This window comes from Haliotis cracherodii, unplaced genomic scaffold (assembly GCF_022045235.1).
Source record: "Haliotis cracherodii isolate W230 unplaced genomic scaffold, xgHalCrac1.p SCAF_10, whole genome shotgun sequence".
NCBI lineage: Eukaryota > Metazoa > Mollusca > Gastropoda > Lepetellida > Haliotidae > Haliotis > Haliotis cracherodii.
In genome coordinates, this window is record NW_027266265.1 from 35517332 (window position 1) to 35529126 (window position 11795).

Below are 11795 nucleotides of genomic sequence, written 5' to 3' on the forward strand. Positions count from 1 at the left end.
TCCATTGTGGTGTTAGCGTATAGTGGGAATAAAGCTCATCTCACGAAGGTCACTGTCCATTATTATACTGATAGGGTGCTGCAAACCAGAAATCTTTTGAACCAACGACCAGAAGGGCACATATTCCCTATTACAGATATCTTATACTTACCAATACACAGATGTAACGTCATATTCACCTTCTTTGAAGACCATGTGACCATCCCATATATAAACCAACGATACCATTGAGTGGATCGATGCTCATGATATCAATGACTGGACTGTCTGGTCCAGACTGGATTATTTACAGACCGCCGTCATATAGCTAAGATATTGTTGAGTGCGGCGTTAAACAATAAACCAACCAACAACCAACCAACATCATTACAATCTAAACAATATCTAGTTTTCTATTCATTTTTAATTTAGAATTATATAAACTCTAATATTTTGAGTCGCATTGTGAGAACATTTGTTGACTTGCACCGCACCAACCAATACTTCTGGCATACCATTTGCTAATCGATTCTGGTGCGGGGTGCTCGGATGCTTCGATAATGTTTGATTGGTAGAGACATCATCTCGGCCAAAGTTTCAAGATATATCTTTTTTAATGTTTCAAAAAGGTTTCTTGTGTCATATAATAACCAGGTCATCCAGTCTAAGAGACTCTCGATAATTTTGAAGAAAAATCACTTTGTTCCTTGAAATCTGATAAAAAAAACTCACTCATATTAAAAATACATTAGTGTGCAGCAAGTAGACAGGAAGGTAAACCTAGTCCGGAAGCAGCGCCTTCTTCATTCCCGAGACTACATCCACATAAGACTCAAGCAGGTCACCGGTCTTCACATGCAACTGTTAGAAGAAGGCGCTTGTATGATTTCACCAAAAATAGAACATGTCGATACCATTCCTTTACTGCCATTCAACATAAAAAAATGACATTTACCACACACACATTAACGAACTGTGAAGGTTCCATATAGCCAACAGCCATGAGGGCAACAATCAACTTCGGAGTTATTTACAAATAAGGGACCCTTCCCCTCTTCCTCTAGATAAGATACGATCCCATACAGGATTGAAAAGTCATGTCAAGATAAGAGAACATTAAGACAGATGGTCAAGACTCTTCTCGCCTATTGATTGGTCGGTCTACAACGAACTCACGCACGGCAAGAGTTGACAAATTTGTAATCTTCTCTGTGAAAGGTGTCGCCTGTCCTATCTAGATTCTATCAGCGTCTCCGGTGGGGGGGGGGGGGGGGGGGGGGGGGGATTGTCTACATTCACGGTTCTTATAGTTACAAGTGAGTGAGTGAGTGAGTATGGTTTTACGCCGCTTTTAGCAATATTCCAGCAATATCACGGCGGGATTTACACATTGTACCCATGTCTGGAATCGAACCCGGCGCACCCCACCCACCCCTTTCTATTTCGAAAAATATCTTTATTTCTGTATAAATTACCACCAAAGACATAAATAGATCTTAATTGTGCATTTCCCCCCTCCCCCTATTAAAAAAAGCTGTATCCGCCCATGATAATTATCTCATTTCAGGCTCTGTTAAGACCATGTTTCTTCACTGACTAGTGTATTTACGATACAGAAACACACTTGGGTACTATTCTCTAGGTATCGTTAAGTCCCATTGTACGTTATGTTTATGTAATGCATTGATTTGAATTGAATTTGTGTTACTGTAACGTTCAAAGTTATGCATTGAAATAAAGTATATTTTGATGTAGCGAAATGTATGTTGTGATGAAATGTATTTTGTAATCTTTTGTCGCTAAAGGTCTATTATTATAATTGATTGTAATGCTATACATTATTTTATATTATAGTGTATTATAATTCACTGACACGTATTGTAATTTACTTTCATACAGTGCAATGTAATGTATTGTCTTGTGTTGATAGGTATTGTTTTGTATTTGTAATGTTATTGATTCATAAAACTGTGTTGCATTGTTCTGGAGTGATTGTTCGTTTGTTTGTTTGTTTGTTGTTTAACGCCGCACTCAGCAATATTCCAGCTATATGAAGGCGGTCTGTAAAATAATCGAGTCTGAACCAGACAATCCAGTAATTGACATCATGAGCATCCATCCACGCAATTGGGATCGATGACATGCATCAACCAGGTCAGCGAGCCTGACCACCCGATCCCGTTAGTCGCCTTTTAAGACAAGCATAGTCACCGTTTACGACAGGTATGGGTTGCTGAAGACCTATTCTACACGGGTCTGTTCTGTAGTTTAGTGCAGTGCAGTGCAGTGCAATGCAGTGTAGTGCAGTCTACATGTGGTGTGGTGTGGCGTGGTGTGGTGTGGTGTGGTGTGGTGTGGTGTGGTGTGGTGTGGTGTGGTGTGGTGTGGTGTGGTGTGGGGTAATATAGTGTAGTGATGTCTAATGTAGATATTATTACTGAAGTAATGAGAGAGTATAATCAGCTAAAGCTGTAAAACGAACCATCATATTCAATTGGCATCTGTGGAGAGTTTCCCAAAACCCTTGGTGGGAAAATTGAAACGGGATTTTTTTTTCAAACAACCTGTTACAGTTTCTCTCCGCGCTCGCCCTTTTACACTTTGGCTATTTTCAACTTTGGCTGTTAGCAATGCTCTGCATCATTCAATGCTGATAACTTGTTGGCGAACCAGTCGTAAGGAAAATAACATTTCTTCTGTTGCAGAGAAATTCTATAGTTTGCCCTCATGAAACCTCTTTGAGACCCTCTCACATGGCACATGTTTTTCGTAAAAAATAAATAAAGAACCATTTTTCTTTTTTTCAGAATATATGATTGTTTTGGACATCCAGACTCTGAGGTGCTAAAAGGCCTTTCAAAACATTTTCAAAAGCTGTTATGAAGGTTGAAAATAATTATTTTCTTAAAACGTGAATAGGATTCTTTGAATTGGCCATACCACAAGGCATCCGATTTAGATTACAGCAGCCACAACCAGCTGTTGATAATGGAATTTGGCCTAAATGGATTCCCAAAGAGGTTGCAATCTTTTCTTGGAATCGAATATTGTTTTCACATCACTTCACTGCTTTCGTACATGCCTGTGATTTGTTTGTTTTTACAGCGTCATTTAATTTCCATTATACGGTTTCCTTTAAGTGTGAAGTAATTTCCCTCATGACCCCGATGTAGCAGCTTAAAGGGATAACATATGGTCAAAATACAGCTGAAGTGGCAATTGAAACTAAAATGTGTGAAGGATTAGTATTTCTGACAGGAATGTCATTGAAATGGACAAATGAAAGTTGGTTCTAGCACCATTCGATCATGAAGGGATGGCGTACTGCATTAGTCAAATGGCGTGTAGGTTGTCCACGGTTTGGTCAAAGCAACCACGATCTTATGTGCAGATTTGCATCCCAAGCCGTCATACAAGTGAAATGCTTCTCAAAGGCAACCCTAACTCAATTAATACTCGTAGTGCATACTCCCATACGAAGCCGGATCAAGTTAATCTGGCTATACAACCAACTCTCTTGAGTGACACCTGAAACATATACTTATCCTGGCAACACACTTGTAAATTTAATAGAGGAAGAATGTAATAAAATTTAATTTTAATATTTAACCATGTTAGCCATTCAGTGAGAAGTTTGAGGGAGGCTACAACTAACTTTCAGCTGATAAGAGTTTTCCAGATTTTCACGAAACATCTCGCACGAAAGCCAAATTGGGGAAAACAGGTTTTCAGAAAAAATAGAATATCGTATATTTGGTAAAAGCAGACAATACATATTTATCTATTGCATTCTTTACTAGAACCAGCTCTCATCAGGAGTGACACCTGCACCATATACTTATTCTGGCATCACACTTCTAAATTTATTGGAGGAAGAATGTAAAGAAATTTGTTTTTAATATTTAACAAAGTTAGCAGGGACAGTGAGACGTTTAATTTGAGGCTACAGATTTTCTCGAAACATGTCGTAAGAAGCGGTCTCATTTCCAAAATAGCCAAATAGGGGAAAACAAGGTTTTAAAAATAAAATGGAATGGAATATCGTATATTTGGTAAAAGTCGACAATACATATTTATTAATTGCATCCTTTACGTTCTTAACTTGACGTTGAAATGCGTTAAAATGGATGTTAACCTTCGTCACAATAAAACATGATTTTTTAGAAAAGCTATCTTCTTTCTTTCATTCATTCATTCATTCTTTAGAGGTACATTTAAACATGCTCTTTCCACGAAGATTTACTATTTGCAATATGGTTTGATCAGGGTTTCAACCTTCAAGGCCTTAGTAATGTGTTCCAAAGGTTTATTTGGTAGACATGTGGAGAACATTTCCAAATGTGACACATCAGTGACAACAATTATGTATAATGCGCTTCCCTTCTTTGACTTTCACCATGTGTTCACGTGTATTTTCAGGTGAACAATTGACTTGCCTTTGTATGTGTTTGTGACGGGTACCACCGATGGGGCAGAATATGCTCACCTTCTCGCGAACACCACTATATCACTGTATCATCACTATACTTATCATATAGTAGGAATCATGCACTGGACCACGATGCAACTCACGCAAACCTTCCACAAACCAATTCATGACGGAAGGGGTTTTCTGTGCAAAAACTTGGTAGGCATGAAGCACAAAGGATTGACGTCATGATTGGTGACGTGATTGATCGCAAATAAAAATCTGAATTTCCTTTCTTTAATTCCGCTGGTATCTCGCGACAAATGTTAGCGAGAACTGAGGTGAGGTTAATTATGGTTTAGCGTTGCATTTATGATTATTGCGCTTATATAAACGTGAGTGAGTGTGTGTGTGTGTGTGTGTGTGTGTGTGTGTGTGTGTGTGTGTGTGTGTGTGTGAGATTGTACTTGTCCGGACTCACAATACCAGCCCATCGAAATACCATATCCGCAGTTTAACATGAATATCCGACTCAGACACAGTATACTGACTCCGAGCCGAGCATTCCTTGTTTTAGCCCCTTAATGCCAAGCGCCAGGCAGGGAAACAACAAGTACCATAGTTTAACGTCTCCTGGCAGACGCTCTACCACAGGTCCAAGGAGGCGGCCTTAACAAGAATTGACTGTGATGGGAATCATTTGCTACAATATGTGATCAAACCAACTTGCTCGCCATCGTGACCTGTCTGTTGGGATATGAACTGATACCAAACAATTAGATTACTATAATATGTCATCATTTTACACTTACAACTGGAACAGAAGCTACACGACGATCCATCTTTCATGGTTCATAACGGAACAATGTTCCCATATATTTTCATTAAAAACTACTTCCTGTCGCTTTACGAGATTTACATGTCAATTATAGAGCTGTTTTCACAAAGACAGAAGCCAAGTGAAAATAATAAAGCAAAAGATACACACCATAGTAATTATATTTGTCTCTTTGACTTGAATAGTTTGGTTGAATATGTGTAACTATAACTGAAGGGAGTCTTTGTATCTGGGCTGTGTGATCCGTTATCCCGACTCCCTTATAACCGGTCTTTCGTGGTGTATAAACTGTGTTCAACACCTTATCATTCAGAGTTCCCTAGAATAGGTCTTCAGCAACCCATGCTTGCCGTAAAAGGAGACTATGCTTGTCGTAAAAAGCGACTAACGGGATCGGGTTGTCAGACTCGCTGGCTTGGTTGATGCAGGTCATAGATCCCAATTCGATCGATGCTCATGATGTCAATCACTGGATAGTCTGGTCCAGACTCGATTATTTTACAGACCGCCGTCATATAGCTGGAATATTGCTGAGTGCGGCGTTAAACAACCAACCAACCAACTACTTCACTGTATTTTCCAAACCTCTATTGATTGATCAAATTCATTATAGCAAATACCGTGATCACGAAGCACATGCTATGAACGTTTCTCGGGTTGTGGGATCTCACGAGGAAGGTATGCTCAAGATGTCTATTTAGGTAATATTGCTACAAAACTGGTTAGATCGTGGTTACTGCATGGCTTACTGTAAATCTATGATTACACTTTGATAACCTGCACTACCTCGACTTTCACTCAGTTCAACAATCGTTCTCAAAGTCATATCAATATTTCTTCAGTGTTCGCTCACTTTTTAAAACCCTTCTTACATAATCATATAAAACATCTTCATTGTTTCCTCATTGTAGGTTACACTTTTATCAATACTCCATGAATTCGTCAATCTCAGCGATTGGTAGCAATTCCAATTACTTATCGTTAACATTTATGGTCTAACATTATCGTCTACACACAGCGAATAAGTTGGTTGGTTCGTTTGTTGTTTAACGCCGCACTCAGCAATATTCCAGCTATATGACGGCGATCTGTAAATAATCGAGTCGGGACCAGACAATCCAGTGATTGATATCATGAGCTTCGATCCACGCAATTGGGATCGATGACATGAATCAACCAAGTCAGCGAGCCTGACCTTCCGATCCCATTAGTCGCCTTTTACGGCAAGTATTGTAACATTGCTGAGTGCGGCGTTAAACAACAAACCAACCAACCAACCAAATGTAGTGCGGATTCAGCGCCGTATTCATTCTCGAGTCAGCATGTTCCTTAACTTCCTTCAAGGATGTAACTGGTCTTGACGTTACCTTGTCGATGGAAGACACTTCTAGGATTTCAACAAATATAAAACAAGCTATCTTTCTTTCAATACGTAGAGTCTGACATTTAATACAGATAATGCCATTTACCACACATTATTTCGCGTATGGTGAAGGTTCCATATAGCTAAAAGACATTAAGACGACTGTCAACGTTTTAATAAAAAACTTACCCATCTCATAATATTCTAATTATGACAACCTCAACAGTTATGAGACCACATATAATGATACTATAATGAGACTGGGCAAAGGTTATCCAACTTAAACATTGATTTTTAATATATTATCTTGATTTATAATATATATATATATATATATATATGTTATCAATTTAAATTGGCAATGGGACCGGGCAGAAGTTATCCAACTTTAGGTGGCACTTGCCCCAACACATATATAAAGAAACTGATGTTTAATACTGAAATTCAGAAGTGAATCGCAAACTCAAACTTTCTCCCACATTATCTGAACAGACTATTTCTCGAATAGCTTCATTATCAATTCATTGGGGATACAAGATGAGTCCTTTTACTAATATATCCTAATTTTTTTTTAAAGAAATGCGAATAAAAAACCCAAACGAATTAAAACCAAGAATAATTAATAAACACAACGCGACAGTTTCACAGCTAATAGCTCACTGACAGAGAACCAAGCTTCACGCCTCAATGTTCACATTTCCCATCCACACGCCATCGCAAAAGGGGGTTTATTGGTGGCATAGGGTTCCTAACCAGACAAATCATTGTGCGAAAATCATCTTGTTGATCTAACGATAAGGCTTAAAAGGTCCTTGAAACAGTTCCATAGGTATGACCAAAGAAAAACTCAAACTCAGATACTTATGGAAGTCCATCACCACTATGGATGAGGAGGCGGCCATGTTATACATGTTGGTTATACAAACAAGCTTCACATTTACATAATCACATTACCCCATCTGATTTGTTGATTACACCCTCATCAGTCGAATACCAAGAATGATCATGAAGTTGATCGAATCGGTCGAAAACGCCTTTGGTGTTTCGTCGTTATTAGTTCAGTATCCCCTGATAACCCCGTTGCGACTCGGGATAGGGTAAGTCCCCAGCACGCTATTGTTGGTCCTAAGTTCCCTCTTATTGGATTGGATGCATCTGTTCAGGCTCGGTGACGTGGTTGTGTGTCACCGGATCCCAACCACGTAGACGTTGCTCATAATATCAATCATAGGTTTGTCTGAAGCAGATTCAAATGCTGACTGGTTTACCACCTGCAATGTTTAGGGCTTTCTGCTAAAATAACCAAACTGACTTTGAAATATTTTCTAAAATAGTTCCAATTATAATTGAAGCAAAACGTTTATACATTTAAATTCCCTTCGGCAGTTCACATCGTGAAAATGTTCAATGTCATTTCTTTGTTAGCTCAAGACAGTCCAGCTTTAATAAAGAAAAAGTGTTTTCAAGTATCTAATTATTCAGTTGCAATAACCTTGGGCCATCGGAGATAAAAATGTATCACTAACTGCATATTCTCGTGAACATGTTTCTAAATTTCGCGGTCTTACGCTTATTTGTGCTGCACTTAAACCGATGGCACAAGCTAGCCTCTCCTGATAGTCATTGTGAGAAGGAATACAACTTCATTGAAAAACGAACCTCTAATCGTCTCATTAGCCGCCATGTACATGTTCTCATTAGCCATGTTCATGTTTTCAGCGCAATTACTATTTCCTTAAGCTAACTTTATCGATACCAGTAGGCATCCTAAAGTATAAGGTGTAATCGCCATCATTAATGAATTTGAGCGACTGTATAAAAATGTTGCAATCCAGATATTTTTAACAGATTTGAAAAATGGAACGGTTGACACGACAAACTCATCGATTTGCATCAAATTCATCAATTTGGGCCTTAAATCGTTGACAGAATGGTAATTACAGGTACCAGCAACACTAGCAACACTGTGACTTACATTCTAATACATAGCTTTCAAATTCAAACGCCAGAGAATAATCACTTTCGATTATTGAGCTGTAAAAGAGAAAATAGAGTTGAAGTAATATGAATGGCTCCCTGAAAATCAGTGATGACAGTGATGTGTTCGCGAATTAAATTAGGAAATCGTGTTCTATCGGTACCAACCGCCGCTCACACAATTTTCCTATAAACGGAAGTGTTCTTGTTGCCTAACGCCGCATCGAACCTGAACCATACAATCCAGTGATCATCATGATGATTCGGTTTGGTTTGTTTGTTGTTAAACGCCGCACTCAGCATTATTCCAGCTACATGACGGCGGTCTGCAAATAATAGAGTCTGGGCCAGACAATCCAGTGATTGATCTCATGAGCATCGATCCACGCAATTGGGATCGATGACCGTGCATCAACCAAGTCAGCGAGCCTGACCACCCGTTCCCGTTAGTCGCCTTTTACGACAAGCATAGTCGCCTTTTACGTCAAGCATGGGTTGCTGAAGACCTATTCTACACGGGTCTGTTCTGTAGTGTAGTGTAGTGTAGTGCAGTCTACATGTGGTGTGGTGTGGTGTGGTGTGGTGTGGGGTCTACCCCGGATCTTCACGGGTTCCACGCAGTTGGGATCGACGACATGCTTCTATACCAAATCAGCGAGCCTGACCACCCGATCCCGTTAGTCGCCTTTTACGACAAGCATAGTCGCCTTTTACGGCAAGCATGGGTTGCTGAAGACCTATTCTACACGGGTCTGTTCTGTAGTGTAGTATAGTGTAGTCTACATGTGGTGTGGTGTGGTGTGGTGTGGGGTCTACCCCGGATCTTCACGGGTTCCACGCAGTTGGGATCGACGACATGCTTCTATACCAAATCAGCGAGCCTGACCACCCGATCCCGTTTGTCGCCTTTTACGACAAGCATAGTCGCCTTTTACGGCAAGCATGGGTTTCTAACGACCTATTCTAACCCGGATCTTCACGGGTCTCGGCATGAGCAATGATCCACGTCGTGGTGGTACAACGCCTCGCTGTCAACTAAGACACCAATCACAACTACCCGATCCATTAAATTAAGTGCCATTGAGTTAGAAGTTGTGAAAATTCCCAGAAAATGTCCTCGTATGGGATAGCATTGGTCACCTTGTTAACTTCCAACATGTCATATTCAGTAAATTTCTCAGGATGTCTGCGATGAGATTTCTGGAATGACTTGTTCAGATCGTTAATGACAAAATCTTGATTGAGAAGCGTAGCTGTAAGTAAATTGTCTTGCCACGAAATTCGAATAATATGTTCATGCTCGTAAGGACCAGAGCACCTAGGGAATTACACCTTAAAACCACGTCTTTCATTCAACATTTGCAACCTATCGAAAACTTGAATTTCGTTGTTCCCAAAACGACCCAGAAAGTGTCATCCAAGATAATCCTAAATCAATAGGGTGCGAATGTTCCTTGAAAGGATTACCTTAGCTTTAGGAACTTGAGCTGTCACTACGTGTTTCTTCCAGTGTTATCTTGGTCGTCAATTTATGTATAATGACTCTTCTGAATGTTTATATTGTTTGGTTTGTTGTTTTACGCCGCACTCAGCAATATTCCAGCTGTATGACGGCGGTCTGTAAATAATCGAGTCTGGACCAGAAAATCCAGTGATTAATATCATGAGCATCCATCCACGCAACTGGGATCGATGACATGTATCAACCAAGTCAGCGAGCCTGACCACCCGATCCCGTTAGTCGCCTTTTATGGCAAGCATGGGTTTCTAACGACCTATTCTACCCCGGAATCTTCACGGTTCGAATGTTTAGATAAGAAACATTAGTCTTTGTGAGACTATTCTTGGGGAATAATGTCAGTAGATTAGAGGAGCCATTGGCATATATCCATGTAAATGGAGCTGAACCATTTCCACTGGTGATGGAATCATCACGATTCGTCGTCTCGTACAACTGTCCACAACAGTAAGTCAGTTTCGCTCGTGTTATAATTTCATATTGAGCCAGAGTGCCAGCGGATAGTTATGTTTGCTCTTTAGCCTTATTTGTGGTACCAGCAAATTGGACAAGAGATTATCTGTAAAAATACGGATATTGAACAATATCATCGCCAGATATAAAAGACACAACTCATTACCACCGATCGATTCTTTGTCCACACCCTCAGAAAAAAAAGTGGGAAGTTTTTCCCCCACAATCTATTACCAATTCCACGATCGTCTTTCTTCGACAACATTTGGTATTTGAATAATTATCTGTGCGCTGCGTTGGTAAATGCTGATAACTTCCTGGCGAGTTTGTTGGAGAGGTAACAGTATGTTGTTGTAGGGTCTTACACCAAGGACCGAGAACCGTTTTTGAAACTATCACAACAAACGATGTTTTCCATCCTTTAAGTAATATGAAACTATTTTTAAGTGCATGGTGAATGATTAAGTGTATTCCAACGCTTCTAAATTGATGTATCAATGACACCTACGGGTAAGTCTATGTTGGAATAATGATGTTGATTTCCAGTAATAGTTTTATGATCATAATGAACGAATTGAGAACACATTACAACCGGTAGTGAAGTAAGACAGTATATGTTATGACCACCAATGATCTTGAATGACAATAGGGGTAAGATAGTAAATTTCAAAGTTAATTTTTGGATCAGTATTACGTAATACCACCACGATTTGTTAAACATCCATTTACTCGAAGAGGGATACTGCTTATGAGTCTCCCAATGGCGATTTGAGGGAGTCCTTTTGTCCCACTCCTCTTGCAGCCCCAGGCCAAGTACAGCCAACATTGTCAGGGACCTATGACGTATCCTTGTCATGATCCAGACGTGTTCAATGGGTGAAATGTCTGGGTTTATTGCTGATCAACAAGTGCCACCATTTAACGTATTTTGGACGATGCTCGAAACCCCGATCTCCGGACAGATGCTCTATCTACAAGACAACTGAGCTTAATAAGGAAATATAAATTGTCAAAGCAAGAGAATGACCAATCTAAATTATCCGCCGCAGCAGAGATTCCATTTACCGTTCAGGGCAAAATAGCTGTGAGAACTAAATGAATGGACAACTGCAAATCAGTGATGACACTTCGCGAAAAGGGTAAGTATGTCCTGTTCTACTTGTAGCACCCGCCATTCACAAAACTTGCTTGAAAAAGTAAGTATTAATTAATTGTCAGACGCCAAACAGCTGTACTCCTGCTATGCGACGGCGTCCTG